The 16614-nt window shown below is 34.3% G+C and overlaps 1 long non-coding RNA gene across 2 annotated transcripts; it reads left to right on the top strand.

The window, feature by feature from the left end:
• The first annotated feature begins 9711 nt into the window (after nt 1–9711).
• On the top strand, nt 9712–15725 carry LOC132315621 (uncharacterized). 2 transcript variants are annotated; one of them, XR_009483745.1, is made up of 5 exons: nt 9712–10053; nt 11592–11652; nt 11930–11989; nt 14517–14920; nt 15057–15725. It is a non-coding gene; the product is annotated as an uncharacterized LOC132315621 (long non-coding RNA). The 2 variants fall into 2 exon arrangements; XR_009483744.1 differs by having other exon boundaries at nt 9713–10049.
• The last annotated feature ends 889 nt before the right edge of the window (nt 15726–16614 follow it).

The raw sequence follows: 16614 nt of genomic DNA, 5'->3' as shown, positions 1-16614 counted from the left end.
TCCTTGCTGTCACTGTCATCAGAATTACCACTGTGCTTATCGTAGCCGGAATCGCGACTTTTCCAGTAGCTGTTCGTCGCCACACTCTGCCGCCACAGCAGCATTACCATTCTTTCTCGCCGTCGACTGAGCACATCCTTGCTCGTCTGCCGTCCCCGAAATAGCGACTCTCGTTGTTCATCGCCACACTGCTGCCACCGTGTCACCGCCATTCTTCTTGCTCGCCGTCGATTGAGCACATCCTTACTCGTCCCTGGTAGGTTATTCATAACTTGCTGCCGCTCGACCAGTCCCTTGTGCACCTCTGTTTGGGACATCATAACACAAATATATATATGCACACACACACACACACACACACACATATATATATATATCCGAAAGACCTCTTTCATGTCCTTCTCCGTCCATCATTTGATTAAAATACTAGTCAAAATATGAAAAATTGAAAATATGAAAATTTGGGGTTTTAGAATTTTTTTTTTTTTTTTTTTTTTTTTTGGGTATATAGGTTATTTTAATACAAAAGTAAGGGCAAATGTGGTATTACAGGGCTAAAAATAGCAGATGTCGTCAAAAATCATCATTGACCGGAGTTGACTTTCATCGAAGGTGGCTAAGCGTTACGACGGAGCAAACCTTAAGGGAGGACGGTGTAATATTTGAAACGTAAGGGGTACCGCCTGTAATTACGCCTAATCTCAGGGGAGGTAAGTGAAAATATCCCTAAAAAAAAAATTAATTGTGCTTATTTTCAAGCTATAACTTTCGCTTTAGCAGGTTTTTGACTAAGTATAAAATGTCTGCACCGCTGCACCAGCCGTCGGCCACCGCTACGCCAGCCCGCCTCCATCACGGCTAAGATCATCCATAGCCAAGCCTTCCACAGTCGATTCCTCCATAATCACGACTCATCCCCATCACAAAGCCAACTCTCATTGAAAAAAAATAAAAAATTAAACCTTCTCTGCAACACCAAACCCAGATCGCTGCCGGTTGTGTTTAGTAGACACAACTCCCGTCGTCTACATCCACGCGGGTAAGTAAGTCGTCATCCTTTTGCCTCGGTAAGAAAGTTTCATCGCCAGACATAATAGCTTGGTAGTTTCCACGTGGAAAGTTGCTTATTAGAACTGCCACGTAGATTTTATTAAACTAATCGGCCAAAATCCTTGGCCTATGTATCACAATCCATTTTTTTTTATAATTGCTGTTAAAATTTTACCACCAAATAAATATTTTATTGTTGTGTAAATATTATAATTAGGTAAAATTACAAAATCATACTGTTGAAAGTCTCATTTGAATATTGTAGGACTAAATTCTAACCCGCACAAAAATATCCGCATGGATTGAATATTGGACCACACATGGTAAATGAGTAGTTAAGTTTTTATCTATTACTCGTATAAGTAATAACACGAAATTTACGTAAGCAAATTTGTAAAAGTGATCTGAACACATCCTTGGCACTTAGCTTTCGTTGGGTAAAGCTTTTGCTCATCATTTCCTTGAAATGATTTAAAATAGCTAGATGTGAATCGAAAATCCCTACAAATTCCACTACCTAACTATCAAACCATTATATCAAAGAAAATTACACCGACACCCCTAAAGTTAGGTCATATTTTAGTTAGATGAAGATTTTGGTTTTAATTTTCACTTACACTCTAATTTACTTTTTGACCTCTGACACATGCAAATTAACTATGTTACCCTCAATTTTTTTAATATAAAATATATATAATCATAAATGACAAAAAGGCCCTCAGTATATATATATACATACAAAAATAGTGGCAACGGCATGAAGAGGCAGAACAGGACCAGAATTCGCAGATCGGCACCACATTATGCCTCGCGTCGGTGATTAATGCCTCGCTAGTACTTGAACAAGCTGTTGCTGCAGACGAAACCTCAAGATCTCCGACTTCGACCTTGGTTCCTCACCATCACCAGCATCGAAGCCCTTTGCTTCTCGGCTTCTTTATCGCTATCCACGATTTTTGGCTTGGATAGCTTCAGTAGAGCCTATGTCACAAAGACCCAAGCCCTAATAAAGAGGATTGATCTTGGTAGGCGCTACGTAGCCGCTGTCGAAGATGGTGTTAGTGTTCCAGCGTTTGATTTCCGGCGGTCGAGCAGAGATCTGACGACTGCCTTCATCTCCGACATCAAAGTAATGGGTATGTGGTGATTGATGATCCTGAAACATCCCCATTTTTCACATGCTTCTATTAGTTTCTAGGATTGTGACGGAAAATCTTTAAGATCAATCAGTGGAACACCCGTGTCCATTCTTTATGGGTTTTGATGGTTTGTTATGGAAATTGGGATAATAACATATTTTTATATCTCTGACAGATTAATTAATTGAACAATCGCCTAAGATTTTGTTGGCTTGTCTCTTTTTTGGGTGGATGTGTACCGTCATCAAATTTGTCTTCACGGCGAGGCGATAGTTGACAACGACAACAACGGCAGGGACCTTGCGGCTGCAGATGGCGTTGTGGACCTTGGTTTCGGCACTAAGGTAGGTGAATCTACCACAGTGGAAGAAGACAATGACGGGAAAAAGATCCTCGAACGTGAATTGGGTATGATGCTGGTACGAGGGGGAGGAAGAAAAGGAAATTGTATGATGGGGGTTTTCTAACATCAAAGGATAGCATAGTTATTTAACATCTCATAAGTACTATGGCCTCACAAAAAATTGACATTTGTGGTGTAAGTGAAATGTTAAAGCACTCATTCAAATATAAGTGAAATCTAAAATCAAAATCAAAATCTAGCTGAAGGAGTCTGAGTGTAATTTATCCTTGTATCAATGGACAACACAACAAACAAAAAAATATAAAATATAAAAATAAAAAACAAATGTTAAAATTTATAGTATTATCTTGAGGAGAGCGTTTGATCTCTTCTCATCCTTATCTGGTTGATCATAAACCCCACAAAAAACTGTATCTCTGTTATCTGAACTTAACTTCCATGAAACACTTAGGAGTTCCTCTTATTTCTGCTGGTCTCAAGGCCTTGAATTGCAATATGTTACTTGAGAAGATCGGATCCAACATCGATCCTCTAAGTATATATTAGTGCTCATCAAATTAAATGCTTATTATTATATTCAAAATTTTAGGGGTGAACGTTGAGTTTCTTTGCTGAAGGCCTCCCAACAGCTCTCAACCCTTTAATAAAAGACTGGAAAGGGTTGCTGGTTAACCCGGCAATGAGCCAGGCATGCCACATTACGAAGGTTCTAGTCAAAGTAGTCGAACGAAGTAAGGGAGTCCACTGAAGAGCCAGAAATTGCAGAGGAGCGGGATCCCAAGTGGTGGTTGCTACAAGAATGGCCTGGATCTGAAGATCCATATTCTCGAAGCTGTCATCAGGTTTAAAGAAGAGTTTGCCATGGATAACAAAGATCGGTTCTCTTTGTTGGGTTATTAGCTGGCCCATTTCTTTAAGATAATAAAATGGATCTTTTCCAGCCAAAGAAAGCTTGTCCAAACAAGATCTGGGTGAGCCTCTTTGCGATCGAAGCGGAAGGGATCAAGAAAAGAGGTTTCCAACTTTTCCAGCTATATATCAGATAGAACTTTTTCAAAGATAGAATTTCTGTACATCTTGAATCTATATAGAGCCTAGGTGCATCGGTCGTACCTACTTTCCTCAAAGTCCGTGCGTGGCTGGGAAAGATTCTTATTGAAGCTGACTCACTTAGCTGATGGTAATGGGTAAAGCGAGTTGATACTTGGTGGTAGTGGAACACTTGACTTGACAACTCAGTTTTTTTTAATGATTTTATAATTTTTATTGCTTTTGGCCAATTTAAAGTGGTCAATGCTCTGAGCCTCTAACAGCTTTACATAAAGCTGATAGTAATGGGATAAAGCTGGTACAAGTCAGTTGTTTTAATTGTTTTTAAAAAACCAAATTGAAAAAACCGTTTTATATGCTTTCTTCTTTTTCATTGCTATTGGCCAATCAACAGTAATCTTGCAAACTTGCATGTTGAATCAACATTTGGGGAATATATTTGAGGAGATTACCGTAAAATAAATTGGTTAACTCATAATATATGAGGAATGCTATATATATATATATATTTGTTTTGCGAGGGGGGAAGGTGAGTGGGACGAGGCAAGCATAATGGTGAACACAAAAATAGGGGCCACCATGAATTTATTTTATTGACTCTTTGATCAAACCTGTTCTTCTGCTACATCTGATTTACTTACACTATCTAGGCTACTGTTAAATACTACTAAAAATCATTTCTTTTGTTACATCTAATCTAGCTACAACATCTTTTGCTTTAAAGGAAAATATTATGGCCAAAAAGTCATGAGATGCAATAATGTGCATAGTGTATTGTGAAGAGAAATGGGCCTTCTATCCCAACACCTCATTAGCTACATCGATGCTGCTGTTTCTTTCACATAACCACAACCTAAACCAATACTTGGTAGTCCTTTGAAATGAGTACACAAAAGATAGAGTGATGTGACAATACAAGACTAGATAAGTCCAGTACTTGTAGCTGTGCATGATATCCCAGGCCAGGCTGGTCCGCATCATGTGCGTCCCCTCACAAGCAATCTGATCAAATTCGGCATCATGTGCGTCCCCTCACAAGTAATCTGATCAAATTTTTTATCTACAAGTCTATGGCGTGTGTGTATATATACACATATACCAATATATATATATAACAAAGTAGACATCCTCTCTCCTATCATCTCACACAGGCCTCTTGTATATCATGCATGTATTATGAGAAGCAAAATATAACCGACAAAGCATGAAATCATGAACCCCAATTTGGGTTCTGGACCCTAATTTATGTTCTATTAGGCCTGTGCCTGTATAAGGCTTGTTGTGTTGTTCTTTTGGCTTTGCCTGTGTCTTCTAATTGTCTTCTTGATGGTTTGGGTTGTCCTCATTTTGTGGGCCTCCCTTTGTACATTGTACTTTTCCATTTTCAAATGAAACTTACTTTCCCAATATATATATATATATATATATATATATATATATATATATATAAAAGGAGAAACCTATCTCACACCTGGACTAAAAAGAGTTGAGATGGGTCAATGGCTCTGACAACTTTATATAAAACTGATGGTAATGGCTAAAGCTGGTTGATACTTGATGGTAGTGGAACACTTGACTTGGCAACTCAGTTTTTTTAATGATTTTATAATTTTTATTGCTTTTGGCCAATTTAAAGTGGTCAATGCTCTGAGCCTCTAACAGCTTTACATAAAGCTGATAGTAATAGGATTAAGCTGGTACAAGTCAGTTGTTTTAATTATTTTACAAAAATCACATTGAAAAAACCGCTTTATATGATTTCTTCTTTTTAATTGCTTTTGGTCAATCAACAGTAATCTTGCAAACTTGTATGTTGAATCAACATTTGGGGAATATATTTGGGGAAATTGTCTTAAAATAAATTGGTTAACTCATAATATATGAAGAATGCTATATATATATATATATATATATTTGTTTTGCCTTTCAAGTCGGTACCTTATGTATCATTGTTGATTAATTTAGTAAAAAATATATTTAAAAGTACATTTAAAAATTATTATAAGTAGACCATAAATTACATTTACAATTTACTAAAACTTTATTTTTAATTCGATTATATTATTCTCTTACAGTACGTGTATCAGCCTCACAACACACGCATCATTTAAGTTAGGAGTGCGATTTGAAAGCAATACCTCAAAATTTTACCTCTAAAATTTATGACACCGCCATTATATCCCTGAAAATTTTGATTATATTGTTCAAAAGTGTGTATTACTGCATTTTGAATCATGTGTATAAAATTGAAAAAAATTTACAAATGTAATAACTGATTCTGTTCCGTGGATACATTTCAGATACATTTCGATACTGTTAGCATTTTGATTTTTAATAAGTTTGATTTTTAGAGTAGCATGAGTTACTAATTTTCACATTTTTTCCTTTCTTTTACATTGGTTTTTTTCCTCTCTTTTATCTCGTCACTCTACTATGCAAATATCAATAACTTTTATGTCTCTTTCAAAAGTGATACTTATCTCTCTAGCATTAAATTTGATTTTAAAAAATCAAAAGAGAGCAAGGTAGGAATTTTTTTTACCATACGGATTTTAGTTTAGCCAAAATATATATATATATATTAATAGAATTTGCCAACTTAATCAAGCCTACGTCAATTCAGCTATCATATTAAAATAAAGGGTTAAGTGCAAAAAACCCCGCTAATATATAGGGTTTGTGCAGAACTAGTCCATACTTTTTAAAAATGTACATATTAGTTCATAAATTTCAAAAAAGGTGCAAATAAGTCCCTTTGACTACTTTTTTCCAAAAAGTAAAAATAAAAATCCTATTTTATCCTTTTTTTTATTCTTATTTTGCCCCCTAACAGAATGTCAATATTACTTTTTAATTTCAGTCAACTTCCAAAACCTGAATTCCCTTAAAAAAAAAAATAATTCCTTTCTTTAATTTGACTTCCTTCTCCTTCTTCACGCCACCCGTCGCCATAGCCGCCACTACTACCACCACCACCACAATAATCTCTATCCTTTTTAATCATATATACCTAAATTAGTTGACTTCGTTGTTTGACTACAACAATTTGTATTGAAAAAAAAATTTTATTTTAATTAAACCAAATAACCACCACTGGCAGCCAGCCAACACACATTCTCTCTCTTAAACACACGTTCTCTCTTTCTAACCAATCCTCTCTCATGGTGGCTCTGCAACAATTTTGCACAATTGCTTGGTTAAATTGATGTTGTGATTCTATGTTGGATGTGGATCGAATGCCAATTGAAGGTGTCTCGAGTTCGGGTCAAGTGATGGACCAGTCACTGAGTTGCTCCACCATTTCCCCCAAATTCTCTTGTCACTATATACAAATTTGTTAGGATCCTTGCTGCCATACAAATTGACGCACACCCTCTATCTTCTTTTTCTTTTTCTTTGCTCTCTTTGCTTACTATTTTCACTGCTTCAAAATTGTACATCTATATGCTTATAGGGTGGTGGCGATGATGGGTGGTGGCGGGTGATAGAAGTGGAGACTGGGGGAAGAAGATGAACAGTGACATATGGGCACAAGGCTTTGTTTGGGTTGAGGGAAATTAGGTTTAGGTGATGTTTGGGATAAAAAGGTCATTTTACATGGCTTATATTTGTACTTATTAATTTATTCAACTGAAGTGAGAATATTACCTATTTGCACTAAATTGATAATATAGGATTTTTTTTACGACACATGAACTGATATGCATTATATTGATAGTAGAGTGATTTTTTTGCACTTAACCCTAAAATAAAAGACTCAAGCCAAATATATACCCAAGACCGCTTTTGATCCAAGGCGGCAAAGACGGTTGCCTAAAGCCTCAAAATTTATAGGCTCATGGATGATAAATGGTTAGAGAGAAGAGGATAAGGTACTCTCAAGCGCAACAATCCAACCATTCCAATATTATTCTCAACGTTCTCTTGAGCACAATAATGCAACCACTCTAATATTATTCTTAACATAACAGTCTATTGAAATTTACTGTTAAGTAAAAGACATTTTAAGGAAATAACAAATCTCACTCAATCATGATTTTAACTTCGCAAAAGCACCATAATGGCATATAAACAATGGTAAGATTTTGGTCCAATAAGAATTGAATATTCAAGCCTCACTATTCGACTCATAACCCCATAATCAATCTTAGTTGTCCACACTAATAAAGAAAACACAATCAGACATATTTTTAACAGTTCGATTGTTCTTGAAAAGCATATGGATAGCCATTTCCAACCATTAGATGCACTTTTACTCCCCACACCTGCATGCTTTTTAGGGCAAATCATTTCAGCCTCCCCAGTCGCCTCCATCTCCATACTCGTTCTCAACTCTGAACTTACCCTCTCTCTCTCTCTCTGCAACTGCAAACTACAATATCTACAAGAATCAGAAGTTCAAAACCCATATATTTCAGTTTATCTATCTGTCTGCAAGAATCAAAAGTTCAAAACCCATATCGGCATATCATTTCAGATTGTTCAAAAAATCAAAACCCATATCTTTCAATTTCCACGCCCACTGTTCCAAATCGGGTTCGCCGTTCACAAGCTTCAGCCACTAGCCCGCTGTCTCTTAGCTCTCAAGCTTGCCCCCCCTCCCTCTTTTTGCCCCCCCCTCCCTCTTTCTGCAACTGCTAACTTGTATGTATGGGTTTTGTTTTATTTTATTTTTTCTAAATCAACTAATCAAGCTCTGTATTTCTTGTTTTGCAAACTAAATCCTATTTGGTGAAATTTTTTATGATCTTTTTTAAACATATATATATTTTTACAATATAAAGTAACAAAATTTGTTGCGAGGCAATCACCGTAATATACATTTTATTTCAGCAAAACAAATATCTTTTATTATTAGTATTATTTATTTATTTCTGTAACTTCTGCATTTTTTTTTTTTTTTTTTTTTGTCAATTATGTTTACAATAAAATTTGAATACGGGCATGAAAAAAAAAAAAAAAAAAAAAAAGAATCTGAATTGGATTAGAAATCTGTAGAGATTGAATCTGAAACAATTTTTATCAACATGCCAAACTGTAAATAATTTTTTTTTTTTTACAATATAAAGTAACAAAATTTGTTGCAAATATACATTTTGAATCTGAAACAATTTTTATCAACATGCCAAACTGTAAATAATTTTTTTTTTTTTACAATATAAAGTAACAAAATTTGTTGCAAATATACATTTTATTTCAGAAAACTAAAAAAAATATATATATTTTTTATTTCTATAACTTTTTGTTTTGTTTTGTTTTGTTATTTATTTATTTCTTTTTTGTTGTTGTCAATTATGTCTAGAAGAAAATTTGAATCTGGGCAAGAAAAAGGAAAAAAAAAAAAAAAAAAGAATCTGAATTGGATTAGAAATCTGCAGGGAGTGAATTTGAAACAATTTTTATCAACATGCCAAGCTGGAAATCTTTTTAGAACTAAAAAAAAAAAATCATAACAAGAACTTTGACAAGCAAAAGTACTTAATATAGGGTAGAGCTCTAAAGTTACTTCTTGAAAATTAAAATACTTACAAAAACCATGCTTTTTATTGAATTCCATAGTGTTGGAAGGGGCTTGCCATGAACTACCTCACATTCCATTCGCAAATAGGATTAGTAAATTGGTCAAAAGAAGAGATAGGGTACTGAGTGGTGAATTGTTCAGAAATAAATTGATAATTTTTTTTTATTAATTACCCAAATAGGATTTTCTATGTCTTAATCAGTCAATTGTCTAAAGAAATATTGTTAATTAACTAAAATTGAATTAAACAACAGTTGATTTTGGTTGATGATATATTTTGATTTAACCCACATTGAAAAATCCAGGATCCGTCCTTGGTTAGACTAAGACCTGCCCAATGAACTTTTTTCTCCTCTTGCCCTCAGTCTGTTACCTCTTTCTTACTTGAAAATACCATAACTTGAAGTTTCGATCATAGGTCCTTGATCTTGATTTTGTTTGAAACAAATATAAAAAATTAACAGATAATCGTTTCTTATTTTCTTCCACTTTTGCATGTTGGAGTGGTCCACTTTTGCATGTTGGAGTGGTCCACTTTCATAGGAAGACTTGGATCCGTGCATAGTTGCATACTTTGTTATGTTCTTTGTCCGTAATGTCCCAAAAAGTTGACTCACATTTTTTTTTTCCCCTTCTTTTTTCCATTTTTGTGTGACAAATATTGGTTATTATAACAACAACAAAACAGCAGAAACAAAGGGCAAATGAAGTTTATGTTGCTTTGTGGATCAGACAATTGAAGTCTATCAACAATTTTGTGGCAGAAAGAGTAGGTTCTGGTGCAAGAAAACTACTGTCACAGATCTTGGTTTGATTTTGTTCCGGTTCGGGTTCACCGTTCGCATGCTTCAGCCGCTGTCTCTCAACTCTCAAGCTTCCCCCCCCCCCCCGGGCCCTCCGTCTCTCTCTCTGTGACTGCTAACTTGTATGTATGGGTTTTGTTTTAATTTTTTTTCTCAATCAACTAATCAAGGTCTTGTTTTGCAAACTGAATCCTATTTGGTGAAATTTTTTATAGTCTTTATATATATATATATATATATAGACACACACACACACAATATAAAGTAACAAAATTTGTTGCATTTTGAGGTAACCATTGCATTGCATTTTGAGTCAATCCACCGTAATATACATTTTATTTCAGCAAAACAATTTTATTTTATTTTTTTGTCTACAAGAAAATTTGAATCTGGGCATGAAAAAAGAAATTAAAAAAAAAAAAAGAATCTGAATTGGATTAGAAATCTGCAGAGATTGAATCTGAAACAATTTTTATCAACATGCCAAGCTGTGTGTGTGTGTGTGTATATATATATATATATTACAATATAAAGTAACAAAATTTGTTGCATTTTGAGGTAATCACCGTAATATACATTTTATTTAAAAAAAACAAATATATATATTTTTTATTTCTAAAACTTCTTATTATTATTATTATTTTTTAAATTTTTGTTAATTTTTATTTTTATTTTTATTTTTGTTTGTCAATTATGCCTAGAAGAAAATTTGAATCTGGGCATGAAAAAAGAAAAAAAAAACAAATCTGAAATGGATTAGAAATCTACAGAGATTGAATCTGAAACATTTTTTTATCAACATGCCAAGCTAGAAATCTTTTCAGAACTAAAAAAAAAAAAAAAAAAAAAAAATCATAACAAGAACTTTGACAAGCAAAAGTACATAATATAGGGTAAAACTCTAAAGTTTTCTTGAAAATTAAAATACTTACAAAAAGCATGATTTGGAGTGAATTCCATAGTGTTGGAAGGGGCTTGCCATGGACTACCTCACACTTTGCTTCCACTTGTAGATTCTCATATAGGATTAGTAAATTGGTCAAAAGAAGAGATAGGGACCTGGATGGTGAATTGTTCAGAAATAAATTGGTAATATTTTTTTTATTAATTACTCAAATAGGATTTTCTATATGCCTTAATCAGTCAATTGTCTAAAGAAACATTGTTAGGTAACTAAAATTGAATTAAACAATAGTTGATTTTGGTTGATATATTTTGATTTAGCCCACCCCATTGAGAAATCTTAGATGTTTTGTTTCACATAGAATTACAATTTGTGCAATGCACGAAGGATATATTCAATCTTTTTGGCATATTTTTATTTTCAAATTTTGGTTTTTGAATTTCTTTCGTTATTAGAATGCTCGTTATTAGAATGCAGAATATCATGATATTGATTTGTTAATTTTGAAGATTATTCCTAAACTGATGCATTGTACTTTGTTAGTAGATTAATTTAACATAAGAGCCGAGTATAATATGTGTTAATCACACCTATCCATAATCACACCTCTCTATGGATAGGTGTCCAACACTTTGACTGAAAGCATAGTTGGGTTGGGTTGATACATGATACAGATAGTACTTAGATGGTGGTGTTTTAATTGTTATGAGTGTGATTGTGAAACCTCTTCCTCACAACTTGAGTGTTTTCTTATTTTTAGGTATTGGACCTTAACATTTAGCAAGAACAAAGTTCAAGAAACATGCTTCCTTAGTCATCAGGTAACAAACAATTACTTTTTCTAAAATTTTAATTGGTATTTTTAGCTATTGGTTACGTTCATTTATTTATGTTTTACATGCTGATTTTTTGTTTTTGTTTCCACACACACACACACACACACACACACATATATATATATATTGTTATGATGTGATGCTCGAACAATTTATTAATGGGAATTAAAGACTTTGATGTTTAGTTTTCAATTTCAGAATATATGTTTTACAAGTTTATTAACGCTTTTAAAACTTTTCTTCTTTTGTCCTAACAATATAGGTCTCTTTTTTGAAAGAAGAGAGTTGATGGGAATCGGTGGATTAGGCAAAAAGAAAATAGGTATGTTCTTTTTTTGCCTAGCTAATTGAATTATTTAAATCCCCTTACCAAAATAATGATCTTGAAGATGATATTCTTGTGCCACAAAATGCAAAACTCCATGAAGAGATTGTCCCTCGTCAACATACTGAGGGACGTCTCCGGGCAAACATTGAGTTTTGAAGCAAATTCCGTGGAATTTCAATTCCATCTGGAATATGAAACGTGTAGGTTGCCTTGGTAAAACTTGAAACACCTTATTGTCTATTTTTGAAGGAAAAACAGTATTATGTTTAAATCGGTAAATACAAAACTGTTTTTATATCTTTTAGCTTCCTGTTATTTTCAGGTTCAAGTGTTGGGATGGTGCGGATATGATATTATTAAAACGCCTTAATTGTCTATTTTTTTTATGAAAAATCAAAATTGAAAAGATGAGAATGCAAGAGATATAATATAGATTGTAGATGCTTGTTATTTTTTGTTTCATCTGTGTAGGATCATGCTCGCTCAAAATCACACACAGACTAACTAGAATCCTCTCTAGTAGAACTATAGAATTTGCCTCCAAAATATTTTAATACAAACCATTTGCTCTGTTATTATTCTTTCCTAAAATGGTAGGTGAGAGTTTAAGAGTCCAAAGGAGCAAATGAGTACCCTCCATTAAAATTATTGAGATACCCATGTTGTGTCGGTACCGATGCTTTAAGGGGAATATGAGAATCTTGGTAACACAACTGGTTACATTTGAGCTTCTGTTTGTAATATCCCAATCTTCTAAACAGTAATGACTTTCAAATTTAGCTTATGAATGCCATTTAAAACATTGTTCTTAAGTAGAATTGGCAGTTCCTTACCTATTACTGGCAGCTTATGTGTTCATAATAGGATTCATAGTTTTGCTCAGGAATTTATAATTAGTTGTTTTTGGGCCTTCCCGAACCTAACTCTGGTCAAAGGTTAGGCCTGGGCAAGGATGCAGAATTAAAGACTATTCAATATGATTAGTATCTAAAATTATTTCTAATCTACTTGAATATTTTTAATATTATTTTTTGTTGTTCCAGTAATTTAATTTTTTATTGGCTGTTTAGGTTTAAACTGGTTTTGGTTATGTTAACATAATATATTGATAAAGAGTTGGTTATAGGTAATGTTAAAATGCTTCGTTAATTTCAGATCAAGTTTGTGATGACCCAACATGAATTGGACTTGAGTTGAACTTGCTTGAACATAGGGCTGCAACTTGGTCGGGCTAACCTAGCACAACCCAAGCCCAACCCGAAATTTTGAAATTTAGGTTTTAAGTTCACAAATTGGGCTCATGTTCGGGTTGGGTTTTGTCAAAACCCAGACATATTCGGGTTGGGCTCGGGCTTAACCCAAACCCAACCCAAAACCCAAAATACATTTTTTTTTTTCTCCTCTCTCTCCTCTCTTCTTTCTCTTTCTCTCTCTATCGCCGTCCCAAAGTGGCTTGGACACTCAAATTCAAATGCCAAGTTCAATTAGAGAGAACCTGTCTCTTTCCTTTTTTCAAGGGGAATCATCTCATGGGAAAATCTTTCAGGAAAGAAGCACACCCATCGGAATGAGGAGATTCTTTTTCATATGGGAAAACAAGATTCAGGCAAATGATCCGGTCTGGGGAAAAAAATTAAAACAAAACCCATACATACAAGTTACCAGTTGCATAGAGAGAGGGGAGGCAAGCTTAAGAGTTGAGAGACAGCTGCTGAAGCTTGCGAACGGCGAACCCGAACTTAAACAGTGGACGATGGAAACTGAAAGATCTGGGTTTCGATTTTTTGGACTGGCCCAACCCAACCCGATTCGGGTTGAGGCTGGATTGGGACTGGGCTGGGTTGGGCGAACCCAACTTGCAACCCTACTTGAACATCACATATTGCTTGGATTCTTGCATAAAAAGTAATCTTTTTTATTGTTTAATGTTACACAAGATATTCTTAATTAGTGATTTCATGCGCACATTCAAAGAGGAAAAATGGAAGTTCTGATACAAAATTATGTTGTGCAATGTGCATTTGTGGGTGAATATATGCTTATGTGTTTATTCACGAGAAAATGTCTATTCATAGTTCTTTTTTAATGTAGATTTCTTAGTTTTACTGTATTTCCTTGGGTTGTATTATATCACTTGAAAGTCAAATATGGGATGTGATATTTTTATTTTATTTTATTTATTTATATATATTTTTTGTTGGGGGTGTTACATGAAAAATACCTACTGTGTTGAATGATGCCTTGTAACCAGACAAGGCAAAGAATGTTGGTCCAGATTGTGTGATGTTGAATGAAGTGTTGTAACCTAAGTTAAAGGTTTTTGGTTTATATATATTGGAGATAAGAATATTATTGTTTAATTATTTACATGTGTGTTTTTAAAAGTGTATATATAAACTTATTATGTTCATATTGTTTTTTGTGTTTATTCTTGCCGATATGGAATATTTTGTTCTTAGGTGTGTTTCGTGTGTGCACACCAAAACAGCTTACACTAATATGTGCGTAATACTTTATGCAGGTAAAGAATGTATGGAGAAGCACATTTTAAGACAATGGTGACTTCGACCCCCGATGTTCACTCCACGGATACGTTTGCTCGCTGTTTAATTCTCCAAACTAGAATTATAAATGCAATACCATATTGGGGGAGCATAGCCCTTATAAGGGTCCTAATTGATCGTAATCATGTTCTTTTACAAGAAGTTCTTGCTATTGATCAACAAATTGATGTACTGCATCAGCAGATAGAGGGACTCCAAGCAGACAACGATCATCTTCAAGGACTAAATCATAATTTGGAAGCACACAATGCAAATCTCCAAACAGAAAGAGCACAACAGTCTCCGGGAAAGCATCCACGCGCTGAAGCAAATTCTGACTAACCACGCCATTGAATTTCCACCCGATATATGAAAAGTTTAGGTAACCTAGCTAAAACTTCAAACTTCTTATTGTCTTTTTTTTTTAAAGGAAAAACAATATTATGTGTTTAAATCGGTAGAGATACAAAACAGTTTGAATTGCCTTAATTGTCTTTTTTTTTTTTTTTTCTTTGAAGGAAAATCAAAATTGAAAAGATGAGAATGCAATCTGTGTTTAAATCTATATAGAGATATATGCAATACCATATTTGGGGAGCATAGCCCTTATAAGGGTCCTGATTGATCGTAATCATGTTCCTGTACAAGAAGTTCTTGCTATTGATCAACAAATTGATGTACTGCATCAGCAAATAGAGGGACTCCAAGCAGACAATGATCATCTTGAAGGACTAAATCATAATTTGGGAGCACACAATGCAAATCTCCAAGCCCAAAGAGCACAATTCCAGCACAGAGAGGCACGTCTCCGGGAAAGCATCCAGGCGCTGAAGCAAATTCTGACTAACAACGGCATTGAATTTCCACCCGATATATGGAGGGGCACGTCTCCGGGAAAGCATCCAGGCGCTGAAGCAAATTCTGACTAACCTCGGCATTGAAATTCCACCCGATAAATAGAAAGTGTAGGTAACTTAGGTAAAACTTCAAACTTCTTATTGTCTTGTTTTTTTAAGGAAAAACAATATCATGTGTTTAAATTGGTAGATACAAAACAGTGTCTTAGTTTTTTTTTTTTTTTTTTTTTGAAGGAAAATCAAAATTGAAAAGATGAGAATGCAATCTGTGTTTAAATATATATAGAGATATAATATAGATTGTAGATGCTTGTCATTTTTTGTTTCATCTGTGCAGGATCATGCTCGCTCAATCACACACATACTGACTAAAATCCTCTCTAGTAGAAGTTGCTTGCAAAATATTTCAGTGCAAACCATTTGCTCTGTTGGTGTTCTTTGTGTTTATTTATGATAATAACCTCCCGCCATTATAAGGTTCCAAACATGGTGACCTTTTTAGTTACTGCATCAGTTGCTCGATATTGATTGCCAAAAGCATGCCTTCCTTCCAATGCATATAGGGTTTGTCCATCCTGACATGACAACAATAGCAATTAGAAAAATGCTCTTGGTTCATAAAGTAGCATCAAGAAACAATAAATACCTGGGATTAACCGGGGACGTTTTTGCAAAGAAAGGGGAAAATTAGCTTGTGATAAATCATGAGTTACACAAATGAACCGGAAAGCATATTAGTGTTCAGAAATGAACCGGAAAGCATATTATTACCTGTTTTATTGATTTTCAGAAGATTCGAGTCATTTCGTCTCCTGCATCATAAATTAAGAATGGTAAGAAAGGGAGTGAATTTTTATTTCATAGAAAAATCATCAGCGGAAATTGAGTAGTTCAATTTCAATAAATACATCAAATCTCATTCAATGACTAAATTTACGACATAAAATTCAAAAAGTTCCGGTGCTTCTCTGCAGTTCCGTTGAACTTTTTTGGCATTTTAAGCTCTCAACCAATCAATTGATTCAATTTCAGAAAAATTATGCAATTTTGCAGCTCCCTGCTTTTACCACTCTCAAAGCTGATAAAAAAGAATTCAGTAGGTCTCTTTATTTCTCTTTAACCAATACCGAGTCTATACCAATGTGTTCATCTCCATTAAAGAATACAACACCACATGGTTTTTCATCCAACCAACTGTCTAAATATCACCAATTAACAC

The sequence above is a fragment of the Cornus florida genome, unplaced genomic scaffold, assembly GCF_030987335.1.
Source record: "Cornus florida cultivar Cherokee Brave unplaced genomic scaffold, ASM3098733v1 CherokeeBrave_3.0.0_Hap2_Chr07, whole genome shotgun sequence".
Classification (NCBI taxonomy): domain Eukaryota; kingdom Viridiplantae; phylum Streptophyta; class Magnoliopsida; order Cornales; family Cornaceae; genus Cornus; species Cornus florida.
The sequence above is the reverse complement of the archived record's forward strand: the minus strand, read 5'-3'. Positions and strand labels throughout refer to the sequence as shown.